This window comes from Callorhinus ursinus, unplaced genomic scaffold (assembly GCF_003265705.2).
Source record: "Callorhinus ursinus isolate GAN/ISIS: 27379988/994484 unplaced genomic scaffold, GSC_fseal_2.0 scaffold14, whole genome shotgun sequence".
NCBI classification, from domain to species: Eukaryota; Metazoa; Chordata; class Mammalia; order Carnivora; family Otariidae; genus Callorhinus; species Callorhinus ursinus.
The window spans coordinates 19,645,061-19,656,369 of NW_027397076.1; positions in this window are offsets into that span (position 1 = coordinate 19,645,061).

Below are 11,309 nucleotides of genomic sequence, written 5' to 3' on the forward strand. Positions count from 1 at the left end.
AGAAATATTTGAAGAATATTTAAGAATTTAGGATAATAAAGAAATTTAGGATAAAAAAATAAGAAACAATGACTTTAGTATGGGTCACACAGCAATGTGAGACATTTGAATCCTACAATCTAGCTACCGTGAGACAACGAACAGAGAAAAAATCTTTACTTCTAGAAAAATATGCACATAGAAGTATCTACTCTTATTGAGCGTGTACTCTTTCCCAGGTACTATACCAGAGGTTTCATAGAAACTTCAAGAGACCAAGTTTTGGCATCACTAAGATCTGGCTTCAAAATCCCATGTTACCACTTATTAGTAGTGTTACTTTGGACAATTTTTATTTCCCCAAGGATCATTTGCCTTGTGTAAATGGAGAATAGTGAATTGTAAATGGGGTTGTTGAGAGATTTGAAAGAGTGTATGTAAAGCACTTGATATAGTCAGTGCCTGGTCCACGACTCATAATAACAGGCTTGAGCGGCAGCAGCTGATTTTATCTCTGGACCTGCTTTAATTTTTACTTCATTTCAAATGCATCTTCATATGACTTCTATTTAACAGAGATTGTCATCCCATTTTAAATGAGGAAACTGAGGCTCAAGGTAATGTACCTAATGACTGGCAAAAGGTGTAGTTGAACCAAAGTGCGTCTAACTACGGAGCCTCTGCTCTTTCCACAGTCCTGTGCATGTTCAATGCAATTTGTTCTGACATAGGAAACCGTCATTTTCCCCCAGAGCAATTTGTACACACGTTTACTCACACAAATTCCCAGATCTACTGACTCATTTGGACAAATTAAGAATTTTATGTGCCAATGGAAGAGAGAATAATTGGGGCCAGAGAGATATAGGTGTCAAGACACATGTCCTAGTACCTCATTTAGAAGCTCCTGTTACACATATACACAAATCTGCACCATTAAGTCCATATTATAGTTCCAGAGTGTTAATACATCATTCAAACACAAGAACCAAAGACCAGGTAAAATTATAAAAGTAGGGAGAAAAACTTCTTTCATTATTTTGAACATTCCTGCAATCCCTTTTGAGGTTCTAGTTTTTAAAAGTTTTAAACTCTGTGCAATCTTAAATTTCCCTAGAGAATTCATCTGTAGTATAAAGATGTTCTGCTTTGTTGAAAAACAAAAGAACATTATATAATTGTGGCATCATTTACATAACTGAGGTTGCTGGAACTTGCTTCTAACACAGGGCAAAGCCTCAAGAAAGTCTTTTGAAACATGCAGCAAACAGTATTATCAATAAAGAAACAGAGCAGTGCCTATAATACATTCCTGCTAGGAAAGAATCAAGATGATTACACTTGTCCTGAGCTATAGAGATTAAGATCTACAAGGTAGTATTTAACGCCACTTAAAATTGTAACCAAAAAGTACAATAAGCATAATTTTGTTGTCACCAGTCCAAAAAGTAGTTAATATTTTCTAAGATAATATCTATGTTTTCATATATATATATATATATATATATATATATATTCATCCCACATAACCTGAAATATTGGATAAATAAGAAATGAAAGATTACTTATGTTTATTTCATGTCTGGACAGTCTGCTTAAACATCTGAGTTTCACTGGTATGTCGGTTTAATAAAAATTTCAGTGTGTGAATTTTTTTCTGCGCTAAGGTAAACTCTTTTAAACAGTACTGAGAACACAGGCATTAGCAGACAAAACAAAAAGAGTCTTTTGCTAAGCAATGCCAAATCTATTCTTTCAGTGCAAGTGGTAAACATACAGCAAAGAAGATTACCTTCCAGGCCCCATGAAGGTATTCTTAATTACATATTGAAGCTCTCTGCATACTTCATCACTTCAGTACTTGCCTAGAGACCTATAAAACCATCAGAGAGTAACATTTTGCAAATCAAATGTAGAAAACTAAGGCGTGTTACATCAAATCAAACTGTCTTGCAGTGAGTTGTTTTGGAAAGGGAACTTTGCATCCTTTCACATTAAAATGCTCAACCATCCTCCGACTAGCTGTAAAAATGCACATTTGGCAAAATATATGATACAGGCTTCCGGGATTAATGAGACTACTCACACATTTTACACACATAAAAAAACATTTATCTTGCTATTTTGGTTCTCTTTGCACACAACTGATAGATAGCATTGCTCAGAGTTTAATCTGGAGATAAAGTGACAGTGAAGCTCAGTTCAGCTCAGCTCAGCTCTACCCCTCCTACTTGTGTGGCCTTGAACAAATTTTTCCTTTCTCCTAAGTCTTATTTTCTAGTAGCCGTTTTTTGTTCCATGGGGAAATATAATATTATCTACCTCCTAAGTTTATCATGAGGAATATGAGATCATTTATTAAAAGCTGTCAGTGGGGTCCCAACTATATAGTGCTCAGTAAATGTTTACAGAAAGCAGAGGGAGTTGGGATTAGAGAAAGGATTGTTGAAGAGGCAATAGGCAGTCACAAAATGACTTTTGCAACAAATGGGCAACTCCATACTCTTATAAAAATCACATCGCTCCACCATGAAGTTTTAGTTGCTGGATTAATTCATTTAACTTTTATACTTTATTTTTTTCTTCTGTCAAGCAGATCTAGGGGATCCAATTAATTCCAAAGTTGCAAAAAAGTAAGCTGGAAAAGGTGGGGCTGATTTTATAAAAGAACACACCTAAAATTAGGCTAGATTTTCCCTCTGGCTGGCACAATTATAGCAAGATGTTTCTGGCATTATTTTCCTACACCCCATTATAAGTCAGTGCCAAAGGAATCCCCAAACATCTGGGTACTGTTTTACTTCGCTCTGACGACAGTTGAGGATTCGGTGCCTCCTGTTTCTTCTCAACTGGAAAGGACATTCATTTCTGCCCAGCTCAAAGTTTATCTCCCTTGCACCAGAATGTGCATTCTACCATTAAGTCTAAAACTGCCTTGACATATTGTTAGAATAGCTCATGGATGTGGAAAGTTTATTGTGACCTTATGTGAAACATGGGAAAAGGGGTGATCAGGCTGCCCCTTGGTGTGTTCTCACATGGGCACAGCAAATCCGACTTCTTTGCTTTGAGCACTATAGCTAAGGGGTTTATTAACTGCTTTTCCTTCTACTACCTTTTCATACGCTGCTAAATTATATCCCCCTTTTTGTTTAGACATAATTGAGCTCGAGAACCATTTTGTCCTCAGTCCTTCCCATACAACTGAATTCTGCAGTGTAGCTACGCCATGGGAGAGTGGCCAAAGATCCCATTTGATAGGGAAAAAAAAAATCAGCAGAAACATTTTAGCTTTTTACGTTTTGATATTTGCGCAGTGCTGCAAAAGATATCCAATTCGGTAACCATTGAGGACTTACTAGATGGCAATACCGTGCTTGCTATTTTACCCAATTATGTTTGATCTTCAGAACCTTATTAAAGAAGATGATACAATGAGAAAAATGAGTCAGAGATGAACTTATCCAAAGTCCATAGAGAAAACAAGAAACAATTCTAGGTTTTGAATTTTGAGTAAAAAGTTTGAGGAATGCATTTATTCAATGTTATGTTCATGGCCAAATCCTGTACTTCTTTCTTCGGGCAGGTTTTGGGCATTTACACCAAGCCAAGTATTGTCCTGGCGCTGGGACTACACCACAGAAGAGGCCAGAGGCAATCCCAGCATTTGTGGAGCTCCCAATCAACCAAGGAGACAGACACTGAGAAACGCATTTCACAAAATAAAGATATTCTGTGTGCAAATATTCATAGGCTCCTCCTCCCTCAGATAGCCAAGTGGGAAATAAGAGCCTATTTCCCATTCTACCCCCACCAACACAGTCAGAGAAAGAGAATTGTACTGGAAGAGAAGGAAGATCAGTCTACATAAGAATATATATCTTGCAATTTTTATTACCAAATATAGTACTGTTAGAAACTATAACGCATAAAAACACATGTCTAGACAATCAAACTATACTGGGTTGAATATCCACACACCCATCATTCAAGCCTAGAAATACCCTTTAAGATTCAATCTACTCATTCTTGAGGTGTCAGAGAAGTCAGAGACGGTCGAAATTCTGAAATAATTCACAGAATCATGCTGATTATAAGAATAATTATTTATAGTGGACTACCATTAATGGCTTATAAACTTAATTAACCTGAGGTTAAATAACATATTTACCTTATTTTAATCATTAATTATATGATTCACTATGAATATGAAAGAGCATGCCAATAAACATGGTTCCTTTTAAAAGCTCTAGCTGATTCAAACAGAGCTTCACTTGGTAGCACAAATGTTAAGTGTTCTGACCAAGGCTAAGACAGGATAGCAATTCATGAGGGATTCATGCAGAAAATTAAAGCAGGGTCAAAGTGAGCAGCCAGCCTAGTTACTCTGACCCAGAAGTTGAGAGCAGAAAAAGGAAAATATTCTTAGCCTAAGTAAAGTTTATATAACCTAATAAAAAAAAATTACAGCTCTTAAGTCCCAGCTGATGCTGAGATCCTTTCAGAAACCTATCCATTCATGGCATGGAGTAAGCTATTCAATAACATTAACCCATATAACTACAGCATTAAGGAAAACCTATACTAAAGCAATTCGTTCAAAATTAAGGAAAACATGGATGATTGTTTAGATTATTTTCAACAGTTCACTCATTGGCACGTAAAGTGGTTTTATTTCCTACCACAAAAAAATGTTACTATTTTATGAATAAACAGTTTAATCTTCAGCAAGCTCCTTTGCTCTAATTTATGGCACCTGGTCCAGAAAAATCCCAAGGCAGCCAGAGAGCTTAGTCACAGATGGCAGCCCTGGTGGTAGGAGAGAGTAAAGGGCTCAGACTTCAAAGAGTTAGAGATATGCCACATTGGAATAAAAAGGATGTTGCACATATCATAAGCGGCAGAAAGGGCCAGAAGCTCAGAAACAAAAATGTGGAGGTAAGTCAACTTCTGCTAGTGTTGTGTTTTCAAAGTTCCCTTACTTGTCAGCAATCATCCAGGCACCCAGACACTCCCTCCTTTTCTGTGCCTGTGATCCCAAATTAACTTTATCTCCAACAACCTCCCTCTCCTACCAGGGTCCCTCTATTCAAAATTCCCTTTCAGGAAGCTGGAAGAGAAAGACTTTTACAGTTTGGTAGTTTTTTGTTTTGGGTTGTACTTTGCATAACAGTGCTGTATTCCCACTTTTATCCAAAAGCATTTTTTTTTAAGATTTACTTATTTATTTGAGAGAGAGAATGGGGGGAGGGGCAGAGGGAGAGAATCTTAAACAGACTCCATGCTAAACACAGAGCCCAACACTGGGCTTGATCTCACTACCCTGAGATCACCACCTGAGCCGAAACTGAGTCAGACACTTAACTGACTGCACCACACAGGCACCCCCCGAAAGCTTTTAAAAATGTTACAAGGTCTCTATCTTTTAGGTTGGTCTCCTTTGACATTGGCTCCACTCAAAGAGGCATCTTCCACAAAATGGCCCCCAGCAGGTATAGAGTTGCATAATCTTTCAGGGACACAAGTTCAAAAATAGATTCCTCTCTCCCCAGCATCCCTGGTCATTCCAGAAAAAGGATTCTGATTGACCGACACTGGGTTTCATGCCTGAACCCCATTGCTGGAGAGGAAAGTGGGACACATCTTAATTTGGGGCACAATTAGGGAGAGAAGGAACAATTTCTAGAACAAAATAGGGAGGCAATCTATTACCAGAAGAGCAAGGGTGCAGGGCTCAAAAAAGCCAATTTCAAGAAGCAGTCTGAAAGGAAACTATTGGAGAACTAGGGAACGAACATTCCCTCAGTGACCCAGAGCTCAGACAGGCTATAGGAAGATACCAAAGTATTCTGCAAAAGGCAGTGCTTGGTAATTACCTTTTACCAGATGGTGATTTGGGGGCTAGAGAATGGCGAGGCAACCAAGATGTTAAAAATAACAGAAAGCTACTATTACTCCTGAAGCTGATGGGAGCAGGTGGTATACCTGGAGCCTAGAAACCAGTGAGTTTGACAGGAACTGAGACCCACAGAAAGAGGAGCCACGTGGCAGGGGCTGGTGCCATGGAGGAAGTGTAGCCACAACAGGGATACCCCCCGTGGTGGAGAGATAGGGACACATACCCCGGTGCTGTCTTCCTTCCTCCCTCTAGCTGCTCTCCAGTCTATCCCATTGGCTGAAGGGAATCAGAAGTAATTGACCAATGTGTAAGTTTATGTCCTCTGGGAAGTAGATGTCAAGATCAATTAGATGTGCAAAAGATTTATTGGAGCTAACACCTTTGGACGATAAAGGGGAGAAGGCATTGGAGTAGCAGGGAAAGCCTTCAAACCCAGGGCCAACATGACCCCAAATTAACTTTATCTCCAACAACCTCCTATGAAAGGAGATGCAGATCAGAGCGCTGGGTAGTAGGGACCTCAGAAGGTCACAGAGCTTCAGGAAAGACTCCAAGACTGAAGCACATCCTGCAGGCGCTCCGGCTGGATGCTCTCAGCTTCCCAAACTCCCTGTGGCAGGTCCTCTCTTTAAAGGAGGTATGGGCATCTTATCCTCCACAGCTGCTACCATAAGGGAGCCTGGAAACACAGATTGCTATTTTCGAACCCTAAAATGCAGATCCGACCAGGAGGAGGAGGAACGCAAATAATGAATCATGGAACACTACATCAAGATCTAATGATGTAATGTATGGTGAATAACATAATTAAAAAAAAAGAAATGCACTCACAAAAAAAAAAAGGAAAGGATCTAAGAGCAGACAGGCTAATGACTGGCACGTGGGTAAAGGTAGCATAGATTGACTTATTAGATGCAGTAATCATGGTATATAACGTCTTCCCATGCTTAGATTGAGAAGCATACATCTAGAATTAAAATTGTTGAATGATTTTTTTAAGAAACCAACTTTATTAAATAAAACAAATTTTACGTTTAAGAATGTTAAGAACTCATATGAGCAACTTAAAAAAGAAAGCAGTATTATGGACTAAAGAACACAAAGCTGGAGCAAACCTTACAGCCCCTGACCCAGCCAACTTCCTTTTTTTTTTTTTTTAAGATTTTTTTATATTTATTTAACAGAGAGAAAGAGAGAGAGAGAGGGAAAGCACAAGCAGTGGGAGCAGCAGAGGGAGAGGGAGAAGAAGAATTTTGTAAAAATATAGTCATTGTAACCCAATGAATAAACACGTAGTAAAAGATCATCAATTTATGAAAATGCTTTACAGACTATCTCTGAACTAGTTACACAGGCTATAATTACAGTTTCTCTAGCTTAAAGGCTGGTGAAAATTAAAAACACTGCATTTGTCTTTGAAAACAAATACAGACAATAGTAATATTTAGGACAATAGCCACGGAAATCACACCATATACTGTTCAATAAGATTAAAGCTGTGTCAAAATGAATTTTCAAAGTAACTGCGAAATGTATATTTCCATAATATGTACTTTCAACAAAGGCTCTAAGATATCTCAATCTTAAAAATGTATTTGGTATACCAAGATAACAAGTATCTGGTCATGTTTCACCAAAAGTATTCAGATCTTGGATGTACTGTCAGCAGACAAGTTAGCCATCAAAAACAATGAAATCTTACTATTTGCAACAACCTGGATGGAACTAGAGTATATTATGCTAAGCGAAATAAGTCAGTCAGAGAAAGATAAATACCATATTATTTCACTCATATGTGGAATTTAAGAAGCAAAAGAGATGAACATAGTGGAAGGGAAGGAAAAATAAAATGGGATAAAAACAGAGAGGGAGGCAAACCATAAGACACTCAACTATAGAGAACAAATAGAGGGTTGCTGGAGGGAGGGAGGGTGGAGGGATTCACTAAATGGGTGATGGACATTAAGGAGGGCACTTGGGATGAGCACTGGGTGTTATATGTAAATGATGAATCACTAAACTTTACTCCTGAAACCACTACTACACTAGATGTTAACTGACTTGAATTTAAATTAAAAAATTAAATATTTCTAAGTTTTATATGGTCAAAATTTGCTTCTATAAAAAAAGTTTTTATTTCAAAGGCAATCGGTAAAATTCTGGGCATCTTGTAGGTTTTCAGGAAAACACTATTTACAGGAGAAAAGAAAAGCCTTTAGTGATTTATGAGTCATGAGAATTTTTTTCTAAATGGTCTATCTAGGGAAAACATAATAGCTTTAAATTCCACATTGGGTTCTACATAGCTCTCCCAAATAACCAACAAATCATAATAGAGTTTCTGCTGTCCTGATGTTTGAAAAATTTAAAAAATATTTTCATTTCCCCAAGATCCTGTACTTTAAAAAATAACACCTCCTATCCTTTCCTTTCAATTTATAATTTTATTTATTCATTTCCAAAGAAAGTGTTGCAACTGTACTTTTATGTAACAGTGTTTTCATGTAACATCTCCATCCTTTGACGGTTTGTACTTTGTGTCATTGAATATGCATTTTCTTCTGTTTGACTGAATACAAGCCAGATGTGCCCGGGGGATTCCCAGTCCTACCCTACCCCTTCCTTCCCGGTTCCTTCGTACCATCCCTTAGAGGGAAGAATGCTGCTGTGATAGATCAGGTTTAAGGGCATTTTATTTTTTTGTGGTGTCCAAAGAGCCAGGGGTGAGTAGGCAGTTGCCATGCCAAGTTCAATGTTCTCAAGTTAACACTGGCATGCAGGCATGAAATTTCCAGAGGATTTCATAAGATGAAGAAAGATAACCTTAGCAGCAGCTCTCTCCTGGGACTTGGCACTCCACACTCACATGCTTGAAGATTTCAGTGGCAGGATAGTTGTATCAATTAGGAAAATCTAGGTTACAATGCAGTAATAAAATCCCCTGAATCTCTGTGGCTTACACAATAAAGATGTCTTTCTCACTCATGCTACACACGTAAGTCGTTTGAGGTCAGAAGTAGATGGCAATATCAGAACCCCTCAGAGTCATAGAACCATGACTTTTAGTCACTTACTATGCATGCTGATATATAAAATTGCCTCTACTTTATTAAGAATACCATTTCTATACTTCAAGTGTCAGTCTACATGAGAGTGGAGATAAAATGTTTAAAAAGTCATGCAGTAATTGTAGTCAGAGGCAGCATTTAAAAAAAATCAGCCACAAAGTACAAAGACATCTTTAATGTTCTCCAACAGATATCATTTTGTTGGTGGGAATCAAACTGAAAGTTGGTCATTCTTCCAAAAGGAGTTGAGACACAATCCAGCCGATTACCTCAGGATCAGTGAAAACAGAGACAAGAGCCAGAGTGTGGGCAGCAAGGGTCAGAAAGCAGTAAAGCTCTACATATTCAGATGACTGGATCATTCCTAGCAAATATGTAATCGCAGAAAGCATTTTGAAGGCTTGAGCATATTAAGCCATTATAATAAGGATTTGATGACATTTGGTTATTGTTATTGTTATTGTAGGACTATTTAATTTTTTCTATCTTTCAGTATTTTGTAAGTATTCTAAAACAGAAATGTATTTTGTAGAAAAAAATTGAAATAACCAATTGATGAGTCCTCTTATTTAAAAAATTTTATGTATTTTAAGGATCTTGATATAAGGAAATAATTTAAATATATAACGGCATGGGGCACAAAGAAAAGGGTCTATAGAATTTGGGGGGAGAGGCAGAGAGAGGGAGAGAGAGAGAGAGAGAGTTTGCATAAAGGAATTCTCTAAGTGTTCCCACAAAATCCCTTGGTGGAATTGGAATAGAAGGTTATATCAGATCTCCACCATATATTATTTGTGGTAGACTCTAAATGTTTATGTTTCTATTAAAGGTATAGCAAAATGTCAATAACTCCAGTTCCATATAGTTGGGCCCATCATTTATAATAATAATTTGTTGTCTTTTTAATATCATAAATTAACAAACCCCATCTGGGTACTGTTACACATTGTGCTCTGTTCTCACTTCTGGAGCTTGTTTGGGTTTTGTTTTTTTAAAACTACAGCTGTCATCTTGTTGGGGTGCTGATCTCTAGTGTTTTCTAGTGGTGAGAAGTACACTCACAGGAACTTTTCAGTAAATATATTTAAAGCTCCAGGGATGGTAGGGTCCAAAGGTCACTGCATGACACGGTTGGCCTTGAGAGTGGTTGGCTGCTGATTTTGCCTCTCTGAGTTCCCCTTCTACAATGGAGATTGTTCACTGATAATGAATAAAAATCTGTACCAGATTTTTTAATTTAAGAATAAAAAAAGAAATTTGGACCCAAATTTTAATTATAGCCAAAGTCCAGAGCTCAGAATATGATGACAAAGAGAAAGAGTGATCCAGGTCCTGCCCCTGGGAAAAGACAAATTTTCAAAAAGCAATTGCTAGAAGTCCATGAAAAAGCTGGACCCTTGACACTGAGGCTCATAGAATCAGCAAAGATTCCTTTGCTCAAGCTTAGCCTGAGAGCAGCAGAGCAGGCTCTCTTCAAGGGGCAGTGCAGGCATGCCAGTAAAGACAACTGTAATTAAGAGCAGATGATAAAGGTACTTCCCCTATTTTTATGGGTACTGCATGAACTTCAGAGATCTCCATGTGTTTCTAGAGGTAGGAGACCACTCCTTTCAACATTATAGGAGTTTGAGTTTCCTAAGAGTTGAGATCTCAGCAACAGATTTTATTCAATAAAAGCAAATGTGATTGCTTTGCCCAAGAAGAGGCCACTTGTTTTGTTTCATTTTTAATTAAAATATTTTCTACATATAATATTGTATAAACTTAAGGTGTATAACATGTTAATTTGTTACACTTATATATTGTAAAGGGATTGTCATTGTAGCAATAATTAGCACCTCTATCATGTTATATAATTATCCAAAAACAAAAACAAGGAAGGGGTACCTGGGTGGCACAGCTGGTTAAGGGTCCAGCTCCTGGTTTCAACCCAGGTCATGATCTCAGGATCATGAGATCAAGCCCTGCATCAGTGCTCAGCTCAGAGTCTGTTTAAGACTCCCCCTTCCTTTCCCTCTGCCCCTCTCCTTCACTCTCTCTCTCAAGTAAATAAGTAAATTGTTAAAAAAATAAAAATATTAAACAAACAAGGAAGATGAGGTTTCTGCCCTCAAACTACCTTTGATATTCTGCCTCCAAAGTTGTTCCTTCCTGACTTAGAATCCTAGACTGTTAGATCCTTATCTCTTAAGATTCTTTCCAGTATAATTCTCATTTTTTATGAGTATTTTTCATTTGTTAACTTTTCTTACACGTTATTACCACCTCTGGATTAATCCATAAAACCCTAAATAAAGATAGACATTTCAATAGACCAGAGAAAGAAAGAAAGAAAGAAAGAAAGAAAGAAAGAAAGAAAGAAA